Source organism: Schistocerca piceifrons, chromosome 10 (genome assembly GCF_021461385.2).
Source record: "Schistocerca piceifrons isolate TAMUIC-IGC-003096 chromosome 10, iqSchPice1.1, whole genome shotgun sequence".
Classification (NCBI taxonomy): domain Eukaryota; kingdom Metazoa; phylum Arthropoda; class Insecta; order Orthoptera; family Acrididae; genus Schistocerca; species Schistocerca piceifrons.
The window spans coordinates 74,634,068-74,651,627 of record NC_060147.1 but is presented as its reverse complement, the minus strand read 5'-3'; the positions used below and the strand labels follow the sequence as shown (position 1 = coordinate 74,651,627).

Here is a 17,560-nt window from a genome sequence, read left to right as displayed (position 1 = left end):
TTTATTGCTACCGAAAACTTTGAATTATTGTTCTACTCGCCCTGGAAGTGGAGTTATTACCATTTTCCCCCACGCCTGCAGAGGAAATGGGCGGGCGCTGAATGCATCTAACACTCTCTCGTGACTTCCTGGCGAACTGCTTGGGATTTTCTCGGCCTGTTCCGCATACAGCGCCTTATGTTACGCATACAGCGAGTGTGCAAGGGTTGGCTGCATTGTTTTCTGTGACAAATGAAGCGCTAAGAGCGCGGAACATCGTCTCTTTGCTGTTTACCGTTTCGAATTAGTTCAGTGTTGCGTCTGTTGTTGGTAGTGTTATACTACTTGTGTAAAGCGTTGTTCTGGTTACGATGCCACGTTTTAGTAACCGTGTATACAAGAAGAGGAAGAACGTAGGTAAAAGAAAATTAATACTGATACCAAGTTGGGATACTACAATTACTGAAACAGTGCGTTCTTCTGCTAAGCAACACATGGCCGGCCATAGCCCTGTGACATCTTCTAGCAAGAAGCTGACTGGTGGCAGTGACTGGTTTCGTGAATATGTTATTGACAGTGATGATATTTTTCATGACTTAGCACAGCCAGAATTGTTACACAAACGTCTACACGGAAAGACGCAGAATTCTAATGAGAGCGTAAACAATTTGATTTGGAAAGTGATTCCTAAAAGGGTGTTTGTAAGCATAAAAACACTGCACTTTGGTATTTATGATGCAATAGCGACCTACAACCAAGGGAACAGTGTGAAGTGTGAAGTTCTGAAGGCATTAGGATTTACAGCTGGGGTGAACACTGTACGAGCACTAAGAAATATTGACACAGAAAGGATAAGAGGAGCAGAAAGAAGAGAAAGGCATATGAAGTATGATGGAACAACAGGCCAGAAAAGAAAGAAGAGGAAGCTTTAGGAGGATGAAGAAGAAGACCCTGATAATCCATCCTATAGTGCAGGAATGTATTGAGAAACTTTCATAGCCATTTCCCGTAAATTAGAATTTTTCGAATATAAGGAACATTTTCTCAAAATCCACTCAAGCTACAGAGATGAAATTTTTATACAGCACTCCTAGTGGTCAAACTTACATTGTAACAAAGCTATTTGGCAATATGTTCAGTAGTTTCATTTCAGTTTAATTATAAAGCAATTATTTGTAAAAAATTTGGGTCATTAATAAAAAAATAATAATTGGAAGGAAACTAGAAAAGATACTCCAAAATCCCTCTGTCATAACTGCAATACTAAACCACTCTATATGTAAACACTATTTGGTAGTTTATTCACAAATGTTCCTCAAACTTAGTGATTTTAACATGGGCAGCATAGGCACCTCCGGCTCCCCTTAAGCGATTTAAGGAATCGCGGAAGACCTAAATCTCGATGTCCAAACGGGGATTTGAAACGTCGTCCTCCGAAAAGCGAGTGGATTGTCTGAACAACTGTCACCCACCAGGTCTGGCAAACAAAAAGGACTCGAGTTACCTCGGCTGAAGATACAGCAAGTCTGTCAACTTTCACTAAATTACTTCAGCACAGGCTGTTAGCGTCGAAGATGGGTTCATCGAGATGGACGCCAAATTTAGAGTACCCTGTGCCCTTTGATCGACACCGCCGGAACAATTAGCCGCCTCTGCAGATAGCTCTAAATCAGGATAGTTCCCTTTCTGATCGCTTTTGCCTATTAAAATCTCCTTAGAACTAACAGCTGTGCCTTTTGCCCTTGAGCATTACTTCAAGCCCGCGGAGTGACGAGGAGTTGCAAAGAACGAGACGGAGAGAAAACAAGATAGAGAGAGGGGGGGCGGAGAGGGAGGGAGGAAGGAAGGAAGGAAGGAGGGAGGGAGGGAGACAGAGAGAGAGAGAGAGAGAGAGAGAGAGAGATCTTGGCAGGTACTCGGGCACATATTAAATTACCGCCGCCCGCCGCTCTTCCTGGGTTTCCAGTTGTGCCCCGTCCGTCAGACAGACGTATGTTTCAGGGGTTAATTAAGAAACCATCAAACGCACAGTCCTGAGCGCCCCGGTGGGATGAGAAACAAAAAGAAGCGCACGAGTACAGACGGCAAAGGAAGCGAACACGCCGCAGGCAGAGGGGTTCTGGCGCCAGCGGTAGGGGGCGATGGAGGGGAGGGCGTGTTGGGGGCCGAAGAGGAAAAGGGAAGGAGGTTCCGTAGGCGAGAGCAAGGAGTTTGGCTCAGTAGCCAAAGCACCAATTTAACATTTATAACTAGCTTACTGAAGACATTGCTGCATCATCTACAAAGGATAACTCAGGGCTTTATGTTGGGACCAATACTATTTCTATAGGCGAGAATAAGTAGCCAAAGTGCTGATACAACTTTTATATCTACTGAAGACACTGTTGCCTCATCTACAGAGAATACCTCAGTGCACTATGTTGGGGCCAGTAACGTTTCTGTAGGCGAGATCAAAAAGTTCCCTTCAGTAACCAAACACCAACTCAACTTTCATATCTACTGAAGAAGATATTTAGGAGTACCTCAGGGCACTATTTTAGTACCAGTATTGTTTCAGTGTAGGATTCGTAATGAATAGGAAAGTAGAGCAGAGGGTGTGTTACTGTGAACAGTTCAGTGACCGGGTTGTTCTAATCAGAATCGACAGCAGACCAACACCGACAACGATAGTTCAGGTATACATGCCGACGTCGCAAGCTGAAGATGAACAGATAGAGAAAGTGTATGAGGATATTGAAAGGATAATGCAGTATGTAAAGGGAGACGAAAATCTAATAGTCATGGGCGACTGGAATGCAGTTGTAGGGAAAGGAGTAGAAGAAAAGGTTACGGGAGAATATCGGCTTGGGACGAGGAATGAAAGAGGAGAAAGACTAATTGAGTTCTGTAACAAGTTTCAGCTAGAAATAGCGAATACCCTGTTCAAGAATCACAAGAGGAGGAGGTATACCTGGAAAAGGCCGGGAGATACGGGAAGATTTCAATTAGATTACACCATGGTCAGACAGAGATTCCGAAATCAGATACTGGATTGTAAGGCGTACCCAGGAGCAGATATAGACTCAGATCACAATATAGTAGCGATGAAGAGTAGGCTGAAGTTCAAGACATTAGTCAGGAAGAATCAATACGCAAAGAAGTGGGATACGGAAGTACTAAGGAATGACGAGATACGTTTGAAGTTCTCTAACGCTATAGATACAGCAATAAGGAATAGCGCAGTAGGCAGTACAGTTGAAGAGGAATGGACATCTCTAAAAAGGGCCATCACAGAAGTTGGGAAGGAAAACATAGGTACAAAGAAGGTAGCTGCGAAGAAACCATGGGTAACAGAAGAAATACTTCAGTTGATTGATGAAAGGAGGAAGTACAAACATGTTCCGGGAAAATCAGGAATACAGAAATACAAGTCGCTGAGGAATGAAATAAATAGGGAGTGCAGGGAAGCTAAGACGAAATGGCTGCAGGAAAAATGTGAAGACGTCGAAAAAGAAATGATTGTCGGAAGGGCAGACTCAGCATACAGGAAAGTCGAAACAACCTTTGGTGACATTAAAAGCAACGGTGGTAACATTAAGAGTGCAACGGAAATTGCACTGTTAAATGCAGAGGAGAGAGCAGATAGGTGGAAAGAATACATTGAAAGCCTCTATGAGAGTAAAGATTTGTCTGATGTGATAGAAGAAGAAACAGGAGTCGATTTAGAAGAGATAGGGGATCCAGTATTAGAATAGGAATTTAAAAGAGCTTTGGAGGACTTACGGTCAAATAAGGCAGAAGGGATAGATAACATTCCATCAGAATTTCTAAAATCATTGGGGGAAGTGGCAACAAAACGACTACTCACGTTGGTGTGTAGAATACATGAGTCTGGCGATATACCATCTGACTTTCGGAAAAGCATCATCCACACAATTCCGAGGACGGCAAGAGCTGACAAGTGCGAGAATTATCGCACAATCAGCTTATCAGCTCATGCATCGAAGCTGCTTACAAGAATAATATACAGAAGAATGGAAAAGAAAATTGAGAATGCGCTAGATGACGATCAGTTTGGCTGTAGGAAAACTAAAGGGACGAGAGAGGCAATTCTGACGTTACGGCTAATAATGGAAGCAATGCTAAAGAAAAATCAAGACACTTTCATAGGATTTGTCGACCTGGAAAAAGCGTTCGACAATATAAAATGGTGCAAGCTGGTCGAGATTCTTAAAAAAGTAGGGGTAAGCTATAGGGAGAGACGGGTCATATACAATATGTACAACAACCAAGAGGGAATAATACGAGTGGACGATCAAGAACGAAGTGCTCGTATTAAGAAGCGTGTAAGACAAGGCTGTAGCCTTTCACCCCTACTCATCAATCTGTACATCGAGGAAGCAATGATGGAAATAAAACAAAGGTTCAGGAGTGGAATTAAAATACAAAGTGAAAGGATATCAATGATAAGATTCGCTGATGACATTGCTATCCTGAGTGAAAGTGAAAAACAATTAAATGATCTGCTGAACGGAATGAACAGTCTAATGAGTACACAGTATGGTTTGAGAGTAAATCGGAGAAAGACGAAGGTAATGAGAAGTAGTAGAAATGAGAACAGCGAGAAACTTAACATCAGGATTGATGGTCACGAAGTCAATGAAGTTAAGGAATTCTGCTACCTAGGCAGTAAAATAACCAATGACGGACGGAGCAAGGAGGACATCAGAAGCAGACTCGCTACGGCAAAAAAGGCGTTTCTGGCCAAGAGAAGTCTACTAATATCAAATACCGGCCTTAATTTGAGGAAGAAATTTCTGAGTATGTACGTCTGGAGTACTGCATTGTATGGTAGTGAAACCTGGACTGTGGGAAAACCGGAACAGAAGAGAATCGAAGCATTTGAGATGTGGTGCTATAGACGAATGTTGAAAATTAGGTGGACTGATAAGGTAAGGAATGAGGAGGTTCTACGCAGAATCGGAGAGGAAAGGAATAAGTGGAAAACTCTGATAAGGAGAAGGGACAGGATGATAGGACACCTGCTAAGATATGAGGGAATGACTTCCATGGTACTAGAGGGAGCTGTAGAGGGTAAAAACTGTAGAGGAAGACAGAGATCGGAATACGTCAAGCAAATAATTGAGGACGTAGGTTGCAAGTGCTACTCTGAGATGAAGAGTTTAGCACAGGAAAGGAATTCGTGGCGGGCCGCATCACACCAGTCAGTAGACTGATGACCAAAAAAACAAAACAAAAAAAATTGTTTCAGCTTTGCGTTAATAATGATACAGGTATCATCAAGGGGTCCAGCACCTTCAGTGCACATCCAACAGCAATTATAAGCTACTGTTTCATCCTGAAGAGTGAACATACATTGTTGTATACGCTGAGATGACAATGATATCTAATATCTTGTCGGGTCTCCTCTTTCGCTACGTGGTGCAACAAGTCGACGTGAAATGGATTCAACATGTCGTTAGATGTCACCTGTAGAAATATCGAGTCACGCCACCTCTGCAGCTCGTTCATAATTGCAGTAGTTGTGCTGTTGCAGGATTTTGTGAACGAACTGAAATGTCGATTACGTCCAATAAATGTTCGATGGGAATCATGTCGGGCTACCAGAGTGGCCAAATCATTCATTCACTCGAATTGTTTAAAATGTTATTCAAGCCAGTCACCAATAACTGTGAGCCAGTGACACCGCTTATTACCATCCACTAAATCGTTGTTTGGGAACATGTAGTCCACGAATGGCTACAAATGGTCTCCAGGTCACCGAACCATTTCCAGTCAATGATCAGTTCAGTTGGACTAGAGGACACTGTACATTCCATGTAAACACAGACCTCCCAATTATTGAGCCACTACCAATTTGGACTGTACCTTGTGAACAACTTAGGCTCACGGCTTCGTGGTGTCCTCGCGACGAACCCTACCATCAGTTCTTGCAAACTGAAACACAGACTTCCCAATTCTTGAGCCACCACCAATCTGGACTGTACCTTGTTGACAACCTTGGCTCACGGCTTCGTGGTGTCCCCGCGACGAACCCTACCATCAGTTCTTACCAACTGGGTTCGGAACTCATCTGAGCAGGCCACTATTTTCCAGTTTCTAGGGTGAAACCGATACGGTCACAAGCCCAGGAGAGGCGCTGCAGGCGATGTCGAGCTGTTAGCAAAGGCACCCGCGTCTGACGTCTGCCGCCTTCACCCACTAATGAGAAAATTTCGCAGCACTTTCCTATCGGATAGGTTCTTCGAACGTCCCACATCAATTTCTGCGGTTATTTAAATCAGTTTTGTTTGTCTGTTAGCACTGACAATTGTGCTCAAACGCTGCTGTTCTCGGTACTTGAATGTAGGCCGTCTGCCCCTGCGTTGTCAGTGGTGAGATGTATTGCTTCTGGTTTGGTATTCTCGGCACATTCTTGAAATTGTGGCAGGCCGGAGTGGCCGAGCGATTCTAGGCGCTACAGTCTGGAACCGCGCGGTCGTTACGGTCGCAGGTTCGAATCCTGCCTCGAGCATGGGTGTGTGATGTCCTTAGGTTAGTTAGGTTTAAGTAGTTCTAAATTCTAGGGGACTGATGAGCTCAGAAGTTGAGTCCCATAGTGCTGAGAGCCATTTGAACCATTTTTTTCTTGTTTTGGTCCAAACCACCACACTTGAAAGTTGCTAACCCTACAGTCTTAGCAATAACAGTAGCAGTACATGTAATCCACTGTCAGAGGTATTAGAACGGTTTTCACTTGTACCTTTCGACTCATTCGTTTCCGGTGCAGGGAACCTTGCCTCAGATTGATCCATTTATCCTTCTCCATCATTCTTGACACTTTGTAACATCATCACGGTAGGTATATATATATATATATATATATAGACAGGCCCTGACGCCTATAACTTCAACGCTCTGTAGCGTATTGGTTAAAAACAGTCTTGGTTCCAATTTTAGTTTTTTATTTTTCAACGAGGCGTTTCGCCTTACTTAGGCATCTTCAGGTTATCTTTTCTAGATGGACGCGAGAGGCACCACGATCTGCATAACGCGTTCTCGTTCACAGGAGCGAGTAACAGTAAGATGGGGGCTCAGATTGTCGTTGGATGACGTTTACGGACATGGGGTTATATTCAAAATATTATGTACTCATTCCCCTGTACAAATTCCAGAATCTTGTAACGGGTATTCCCGAACTCACTGTATATGGACAGTATTTCAGTGGAAATAGGACTAGTGACAAAGCAGAAAATGCCAGATGGAACTGCTGCAAAATAAGACCGAGTGTCAAAACTTGAGAGGGAAGAATGGAAGGAGGCAATGATCGCGTCGTGAGGGACGCAGACATCTGCGTGAAGCGAACGAACGCGCTGTACTCAGAGGCTGGGCGGGCACGCGATGAGAAAATAGTATTAACAAAAAACGGCACCTGCTTTGACCGCTGCCTGGGATGACCAAGATGGATGGGCTCTCCGGCCAGGGACCCACAGTCCGCTTATTACTGCCGCCGGCTGTTTTCTTCGTCTACATGGACCTCTCACTTTCCTTCCGTCCATGTTTTGCTCGCCTCTGCTTTTCGCCGACGTCCGTTGTGTACACTGCGCAAAGGGGTCCCCTCTAGGCTGCACTTTTACTCAGTATAAACCGCTCGCAAATGGTATCGCATTACGTTTGCTAATAATTTTGTCACTACAAAAGCATAGTAGATAAAAAGCTCATCACCCTCACCAGACATCACGGCAGTATCCTGCAGTACTGTCTCTAGCCTTGATAATGATTTCATTTCTGCGAGGAACAGAATCTATATGTTTCCTCAGCCCGCCCGGTTAGCCGTGCGGTCTGACGCACGGCTTTCCTGGCGGGAAGGGGCGCCTGGTCCCCGGCACGAATCCGCCCGGCGGATTTGTGTCGAGGCCCGGTAAACCGACCAGTCTGTGGATGGTTTTTAGGTGGTTTTCCATCCGCCTCGGCGAATGCGGGCTGGTTCCCCTTATTCCGCCTCAGTTACACTATGTCGGCGATTGCTGCGCACACAAGTTCTCCAAGTACGCGTACACCACCATTACTCTACCACGCAAACATAGGGGTTACACTCGTCTGGAGTGAGACGTTCCCTGAGGGGGTCCACCGGGGCCGAACCGCACAATAACCCTGGGTTCGGTGTGGGAGACGGCGGAGGGGTGGAGTGGACTGCGGTAGTCGTCGCAGGGTTGTGGACCACTGCGGCTGCGGCGGGGACGGAGCCTCTCCGTCGTTTCTAGGTCCCCGTTTAACGTACAATACAATACAATATGTTTCCTCGGGTGTGTTACACTGCTTAAAATAACAAAAAAAAAATCATCCAGATAGAGAGGAGGAAATGAAATGAAACTTCACAGGTTGAGAGGGTATGTGATGTCAGTGATTTCAACAACACCGAGTAAAGTCTGGAAAGAACTTTGCAATTTAAGTCCACTTAATCAATATCACGCTGGCCCCCTCTAGCCTGGATGCGTCCACTGATTCGGTTGGGAAGGCTGTCATAACGCCGTTTTAACCTCTTCGAATAGCAAACTGGTGCAGAACTATTGGAACTGGTCTTTGATATCTCAGACAGTGGGACAGAAGTGACACCCGAGCTGGTCTCACACCTCTGTCGTGGTGGCCATGAGAGCATGTCAACATGAAGCAGAGTGTTCACTTTTCATGTGTGCACGAGCCTTGTCCCGTTGGAAAATGGAATAAGGATACTGTCACCTTGAGAGGTAACACTTGAGAACACAGGATGTCCGTAGCCTTCCACTGTGCCATCAGATTTCCCTCAGTCACTATCAGCCATGACCATGAGATAGACCCGATGGCTCCTTACACCATAACGCCAAGAGTAACACCACTGGGCCTCTACAAAACATTGGAAGAATGTGACCTCCCCAATGCTTAACAACATACACGTCAGTCATGGAAATTGGAGGGTTACTCAGAATCGCGATTCGTCGCTGAATGCAATGCAGTGCTATTCAACAGCAGTCCATGTTTCCCCGTCACGGCCTCACTCCAAACGCAGCCGTTTGCTGATCTGATGGGATTAAAACTTCCTGGAGGCATATTGAGTCTCAGCATTATCTTCAACTTGGATAGAAGCTGAAGTAGTGAGTTAAAATTTGTGCCAAAGCGAGGACTTGAACCCAGGTGTCCTGATTACTAAGCAGATGTGTTATCCATTACAGTACCTTGGTATTGTCGCTAACACAGCCCTAGTCTGACGCCCTCCCTAATACAAACTTCCCTCCTCAACCTATCTTGCTTTTCCCATTCTTAAGTCGTTATTTTTGACGATGCTCTCCGATATTGGAATAGCACCCAAGGTTTGTACGTAATGGGGAAATCCTGCCTGTATCTCAGGCACAGCCTATCTGCTGACCTGACGGGATTAAATTTTCATTGAGTGATACTGAATCCCAACTTTATCTTTGGTAAAGCTAGCAGCAAAAGTAATTAATTAAAATTCGTGCCATGACCAGGACTTGAGCCTAGGTGTACTGCTTATTAGGCAGATGTGTTACCTGTTACGTCACCAGGGTATTGTGGCTGACACATCTCCGAAGTAACAAGGAGACCCGGGTTCGAGTCCCAGCCTTGCCATACATTTCAATACATTACGTCAGCTTCTATCCTTACCGAAGATGAGGAAGCCATTTTTGTTGACACCAGTCTCTGTATCGGATGTTTATTCTCTACTCCAGCTACCACTAGGCTCTGACCAATGGGGTGGCTCTGAGCACTATGGGACTTAACATCTATGGTCATCAGTCCCCTAGAACTTAGAACTACTTAAACCTAACTAACCTAAGGACAGCACACAACACCAAGACATCAAGAGGCAGAGAAAATCCCTGATCCCGCCGGGAATCGAACCCGGGAACCCAGGCGTGGGAAGCGAGAACGCTACCGCACGACCACGAGATGCGGGCCCAATGGGGTGGCATGACACAGAATGTTATAGGGAGTTCATTAGGTGTTTTTGGATGCCAGGCACCCATGTGAACAGGTTAGTATGTGCTAGATGCACACACTTGCAGTAGCCAGATGTGGTCCACCAGAACCTTGATGATGACTGTTGCCTGCTCCACGTTCATATGTAGTCCTACATTAGATCACAGTCCGACCCGATATCCCCACAAATATGGATATCGCGAAATTCGACCAGCTGGCCAAATGGAGAACCACCATGAGGCCCCATTCCAGGTGTGTCAGTTGCTGATAACGCTGTCTCGTACAAGTACGCAGCATGTCCGTGTCCTCCACAGTGATCACTGAAGCTGCTCACGCCCCTTATTTACGCTAACAGGCATGCTAACAACACTAAACCCGAACAACACTGTTACACTCTTGTGACATTTCTACCTGTCACAGGCAACTGCAACTCTTAATCATTTACGTACCTACCGATGCTGCATAGATATACAAAGTTTCGTTGACATCAGACTAAAAAAAGTGCACCCGTATACGATGCGCCACTAGGTTTGCGACTGGAACGGAAAGTTTATTGCCAAACAGAACGTTGCTCCTTGTCCTGGGTGGGGAGTCACGCACAGACACAGAAGTGATCTCCGATGTACCTCACAGAAAGAGAGCGGTCGTCTTAGGATGACCGATCTCCTGATAGCTAGCTGCAGCGACCGCGGGAGTCCATGTAACCGTAAGTGATACTCTGGCAAGTGGCCGCTAGCTCACAACCGGTAATCAGAAATCTCGAGGGGCGTCAAGAGTCGTGCTTACGCGGTCAGCGCACAGCATCTGATGCGGTGTGTCTGGAGCTCTTGCGCCTCGCCACCCACCGCGCACGCACAGTGTCGTGGTCGATCGCAAATGCCTCCCTCGTAACGCTTTCGGCAGCTGGAAAATTAAACGGGACCAGTGAAAGGGCAGAATTCGAGAAACGCGATTGTGATTAGGTGGGACTGTCATCTCCCCAAAACGGGTGTGGGAGGGGGACGGGGGGGAGGGGGCGGGATGGTAGATAAAAGTTTAAGGTCACGTCATTGTAGATGTAGCAGTACACCGGATGGCGAAAGTTAGCCGCGCGGGATTAGCCGTGCGGTCTTAGGCGCTGCAATCATGGACTGTGCGGCTGGTCCCGGCGGAGGTTTGAGTCCTTCCTCGGGCATTGGTGTGTGTGTTTCTTCTTAGGATAAATTAGGTTAAGTAGTGTGTAAGCTTAGGGACTGATGACCTCAGCAGTTAAGTCCCAGAAAACTTGAAACACATTTGAACACATTTTTTAGGCAAGAGTCATGGGATATCTCCTAATATCGTTTAGAACAGCCAGTCGGTGTGACCGAGCAGTTCTAGGCGCTTCAGTCTGCAACCGCGCGACCGCTACGGTCGCTGGTTCGAATCCTGCCTCGGGCATGGATGTGTGTGATGTCCTTAGGTTAGTTAGGTTTAAGTAGTTCTAAGTTGTAGGGGACTGATGACCTCAGATGTTAAGTAACATGGTGCTCAGAGCCATTTGAACCATTTTTTCGTTTCGAACCTCCTGTTCCCCAGCGTAGTGCCGCAGCTTGATGTAGCATGGACTTTTACAAGTCGTTGGTACTCCACAGCGTAAATATTGAGCCGTGCTAACTCTAAAGCCATCCATAATTGTGAAAGTGTTGCTGGTGGAGGGATTTCTACACAGACTGACCTCTAGATTATGTCCCATATATGTTCGATGAGTGACCAAATCAGTCCCTCAAATTGCCCAGAATGTTCTTAAAACTAATTGCGGACATTTGTGGTCCTGTGGCATGGCGCATTGCTGTCCATAAAAATTCCGTCGTTGTTTGGCAGCATGAAATCCATGAATAGCTGCAAATGGTCTCCAAGCAGAGATCATAACCACTTCCGGTCAATGACCGGTTCAATTGTGCCAGAGGACCCTGTCCATTCAATGTAAACACAGGCCACCCTAGCTTCTACAGTGCCTTGACAAAACTTGGGTCCTCGGTTTTGTTGGGTGCCGCGCGGTCTCAAGCGTCCTGTCACGGTTCGCGCGGCTGCCCCCGTCGGAGGTTCGAGTCCTTCGGGCATCTGTGTGTGTGTGTGTGTGTGTGTGTGTGTGTGTGTGTGTGTGTGTGTGTGTGTGTGTGTGTTTGTGTGTGTGTGTGTGTGTGTTGTCCCTAGCGTAAGATAGTTTCAGTTAGAATAAGTAGTAGTGTGTAAGCCCAGGGACCAATGACCTCAGCAGTTTGGTCCCATGGGTCCTTATTGCCAATTTCCAATTTTGTTGGGTCTACGCCATATTCGAACCCCACGGCCAGCTCCTACCGACTGAAATCAGGACTCATCTGACCAGTGAGAGTATTTACGTAGTACGTAGGCTTTATGAATTGTGAAGGCACTATAGAGGCAACTCTAACGTTGCGTTTCATAATGGAGGCGAGAAAGAGGTAAGAAAATTCAAGACACTGTTGAGGGATTTGTCGAACTACAAAAAGTGTTAATCCACGTGACTGGTGCGAGATGTTTGAAATAATAAGAAAAGTATGTACAGGCTGTATGGAAAGATGGGTAATACAAAATATGTCAAGAACAAAGAAGGAACAATGAGGATCGTGAAAAGCGTTCTTGGATGAAAAACGGCATGCGACAGGAATGCAGTCGTTCTCCCATATTGTCCAGTCCATATGCAACGAAGTTAATAAAAAAAAGTTTTTGAGAAGTGAAAAATGTGAATCCACTGTGAAACAATATCTATGATGAGACACGGTGATGACACTGCTATTATGACTGTGAGGAAGAGCTACAATACTTGAGTAGAATGGGCAGTCAAATGACCAAGAGAGGCGGAAGTAATAAGTGATAAGAAGCAACAAAAATGCTTATTAAATTAACGTCAAAATTGCAGTTCACGAAGTAGAACAGACCGTGCGGTTCTAAGTGCGTCAGTTTGGAACCGCGTGACCGCTAAGGTCGCAGGTTCGAATCCTGCCTCGGGCATGGATGTGTGTGATGTCCTTAGGTTAGTTAGGTTTAAGTAGTTCTAAGTCTAGGGGACTGATGACCTCAGCAGTTAAGTCCCATAGTGCTCAGAGCCATTTGAAGTAGAACAAGTGAAGGAATTCTGTTATCTTGCAAAATAATACATACCAGTCGGAGGATGGAGGACATTAGAAGCAGGCTAGAACCAGTAAAATTGACTTTTATGCTAAAACAAGACTTTTAATACGCAAACTCCACCCGCAGGGCGTGGCAGGCCCAAGGTCACCGACCGACCGCCGTGTCTTCCTCTGACAGTGGTGTCATTTCATGCAGTATGCAGGTGTGCAGGCCGTTTTCAGATTTCGTGGCCTAGAGCCGCTACTATTCGGTTCAACTACCTCACGAGATTGAGTGTAGCCCCTTCCAATCATCCTGCCGAGGACAATTCCCTGGCAGTACCCGGTCCACCCGCACGGCAGTTCCACGTTGACTTCCTTTGCTCACTAGCGTCAAAAATCGGCCTGAGTTTTGGGGAAAAAATTGTCTGAGAAAGTACTTCTGGGGAAGAGCATTGTATGGCAACAAGTCATCGACTGTGGAAAAACTGAAACAGAAGAGAATTGAATCGTTTGATATGTCGTGCAATAAAAGGATGTTGAAAGTAAAGTGGACTGATGGTAAATGATGAGGCGAGAAAGCAATAATTCGAGAACGGAGACAAGAAGAAAATAGAACGTATGTTGAGACGGGACAGAAAACCGTCCTTGGAACTAAAGGGAGCCGTAGCTATCAAAACCTTTTGGGGAAGACAGTAACTGGGATACAGCCAAAAAATAATTAAGGAAATTCTGTGTAAGTGCTACTCTGAAAAAATGGCTCTGAGCACTATGGGACTTAACATCTATGGTCATCAGTCCCCTAGAACTTAGAACTACTTAAACCTAACTAACCGAAGGACATCACACAACATCCAGTCATCACGAGGCAGAGAAAATCCCTGACCCCGCCGGGAATCGAACGTTATGGATTACCTCGAAGGTAACGGTGTATTGACTCACTGTCTGAACGGATTCAGAAGACAGCTCTCTTGCGAAACACAAGTAGCTCTTTATTCACTTATTCATCGGCAGATGATATCAGATTGATTCCGCATTTCTAGATTTCCCGAAGGCTTTTGACACTGCCCCTCACAATACACTTCTAATCAAACTCCGTGCCTATGGAGTACCGCTTCAGTTGTGCGGCTGGATATGGTACGTTTCAGGACATGGGTTCCTATTCAGAATATTATATACTCAGTCCTCTCTACAAGTGCTAGAAGTTTGTAACGGGAATTTCCGAACATTCTGTAGGTCCTCTGTTGTCGCTAATCTATATAAACGATTTAGGAGACAATCTGAGCAGCCCTCTTAGATTGTTACCAGATGATACTGTCATTTACCGTCTAGTAAAGTCATCACAACACCAAAGCAAATAGCAAAATGACTTAGTTACTATATATGAATGGTGGCAATTCTCTCACAGTACGGAAAAGTGCGATGCCACCCACACAACGTCTGTCATAAATTCTTTAAATTTCGATTACACGATAGATCACACGAATATAAAGGCTGTCAGTTCGAATAAGTGATTGAGAATCACAATTACGAACAATGTAGGTTGGAAAGATCACAAGGCAAACCAAAGACTGTGTTTTATTGGTAGAACACTGAGAAATGTAACAGATCTAATAAAGAGACTGCCTATACTACGCTTGTTCGTCCGCTGCTAGAGTACCGATGTGCGGTATAGGATCCTTAACAGATAGGATTGACGGAGGACATCGAAAAATTTCATTGAAGGGCAGCTCATTTTGTACTATTGCGAAATCTGGGAGAGAGTCTCATAGATATGGTGGGATGGAAATCATTAAAACAAAGGAGTTATTCGTTGCGGCGAGATCTTTCCGCGAAATTTCAGTCACCAATTTCTCCTCCGAATGTGAAAATATTTTATTGTCGCCAACTTAGGTATAGAAAAATGGTCATTGTAAAAAAAAATAAGAGAAAGCAGATCTCGTACAGAAAGATTTAAGCGTTCATTTTTCTCACGTGCCGTTAGAGAGTGAAGGTAGAGAAATAATCTGAAGGAGGTTCGAAGAACACTCTGCCATACACTTATTTGTGAACTGCAGAGTAATAATGTAGATTCACATGTAGATGAATTCGTGATAGACTGCTTAAACTATTCAGAGGACTTACGACCTGGATTGACTTACGACCTGGCTTGATAACAGTCCCGTTATGGGAACAAAACCACGGCATTCTTCGTAAGTGAATAAAATGAAAAAATTCTAAATCTAGAAAGACACATGGGAGTTCGAACTATAATCCTCTCAGACATCAGTCCTCTTCTCATAAACTGGCTCGCAGATACTGTGCAAGTCATCCAGAAGAACTGGAAGAAAAAAGACTGTGTATTAAAGGACTCGGTTTTAAAGAGAGAAAAAAAGAAGACTGTTAATCATGGCAATACACCTGTCAACAAAGGTATTTCGGACAAATAGGGATTTGAAGTACATAAAATTTAAACACCGCTTTTTTCTCAGCACGTTTGGCACCGTCTGACTTATTGCCACATCTAGCGATACTGGTATCTGGAACACGTGTTGATTCGAATGTATAAGTTCTGGCTGACGTACATGGATCTTTGTGAAACCTTCCTTAACAATGGTTCAGGGATGGAATGAACTCACTAGAAAAGTGTTACACGAATATGCCTTACCGTGTCATAAAAGATGGATACTTAGAGAAAGGAGTGCATTGTAACCTATGTAAACGACCTTCAACTTAAGATCTTATCTTTGTACAACGTTGTCGAGTTTTCCAACCGAATGTCCCTGAAACACTTTGGTTCAGTCTCGAAATGACCTGTACGTGTCTATTGAGAACGGACCTGATAAGATTTTCTTCCTATCATCACACCCTCATTCCAATCGCATAGCTGATCCTTTATTCCGCATGGATATATTTTCTGCAGTAGGCGTCGATACGACAGTCAACTGAAAACTTTTCGTCGTTGGAGAACGCCTACTCCTAAACTGGTATCGGAAATAACTTGTGAAGGGAGCATGTTGTTTTTTCACACGCTCGGTATGTTGTAAATCTATGCGCACTTCGAATAAAACAGTGAATACGGCAAGTGAAAGACGCTCTCAGTTCTCAGCCGGTTGTTTAATTTCTCTGTTCATGAAATCATTTTGCTGGACACGTCTCTATCACAGCACGGTTCAAGGGCAGGTTCGGTAACACACTTCAGTACTTTTCTTTCCGCACGCGTCAGATCATATCTGTCCGCAATATGCACATATTCAACAACGTGGGCTTGCCGTCCAGTGGCTTGGCTGGTTTCGTTCACAGCGTACCGCGTGAGAAATATCACTATACATTACCGACTATTATCACGGCTATACACCGTTCGCTTCCATAAAGCAAGCTTTTCGCGATGAAACGTTGCCGGAAACATACTTCTGATGCTGCAAGTGATGTTTATGGTTCGTAGCGACAGTTTAAATCGAACATAGACTGCCTAACCTCTCAGCGAGATTTAATGCGAGGCTGCACAGCGAAAGAAAACGGTTACATTTGTATACAACGCATACGACGAGTAAGAAAGGAGTAAAGAAGTTCAGGCTTTAACATCCTGGTGACGAGTAGTTCTCTATAGATATGCGAGTACCGGACTGGGGGAATAAATTGACTGTGTGCTTTTCATAGAAACAATTCCGGTATTCAGTCAAAATTTGGATGACCGGAAGGAGATTTGAAACACGCTTCTGCGGAATGCGAAGGTGTGACAACAAAATTATTGCATTTTGAAGTAAATTTCTGGATTTTCGAACACTAACAACTGTCTCCTAGGTTAACTGTCTAAGTCCGTGTAATCTAACAGCAGATTTATCATTAAGCTAGTTTAATACATACATCAAAAAATGGTTCAAATGGCTCTGAGCACTATGGGACTTAACATCAGAGGTCATCAGTCCCCTAGACTTAGAACTACTTAAACCTAACTAACATAAGGACATCACACACATCCATGCCAAGGCAGGATTCGAACCTGCGACCGTAGCAGCAGCATGGTTCCCGACTGAAGCGCCTAGAACCGCTCGGCCACAACGGCCGGCAATACATACATCAGATGCTAAATACCTGTGTCTCTTCGTTCATTAATATGTAGTAACTAATCATTTAATTAAGTAACACATGTTTAATCAACCTTCATTTTCACAGATTCTGTCATAATGTGTAAGTCAGAATCACTTGAACGCGAAAGTAATCGCTACATATGTACTTCCAGGAATGCTGACTCGGTTCGAAACCCAAGATATTAGTACTCGTATGTACATATAAATATTACACTGCACATAATTTCTCCACACTATTACTTGGAATTCCTGTACAAGATAAACGAAAAGTGCCACATGAAAACTTTTAAACTCATATCTTGAAAATCTTAAGATTATTAGTCACGTTTTTCAATTCTATTAGAAGCCTATTAAGAATGAGAACCTGTAGAATAGTTCACAGCTTATTTGTCGAATCCTATCGAGATTTAAATCATGTTCTGACCAATGACTACTCACTGAATTCTGCAGTTCCATTTCAAAGGATTA

At 44.5% G+C, this 17,560-nt stretch overlaps 1 protein-coding gene across 2 annotated transcripts in view; it reads right to left on the bottom strand.

The window, feature by feature from the left end:
• LOC124718850 (homeotic protein antennapedia-like) overlaps positions 1-17,560 on the bottom strand; it is a 70,703-nt gene that overhangs the window by 17,419 nt on the left and 35,724 nt on the right. The gene's annotated exons all lie outside the window — the stretch shown is intronic.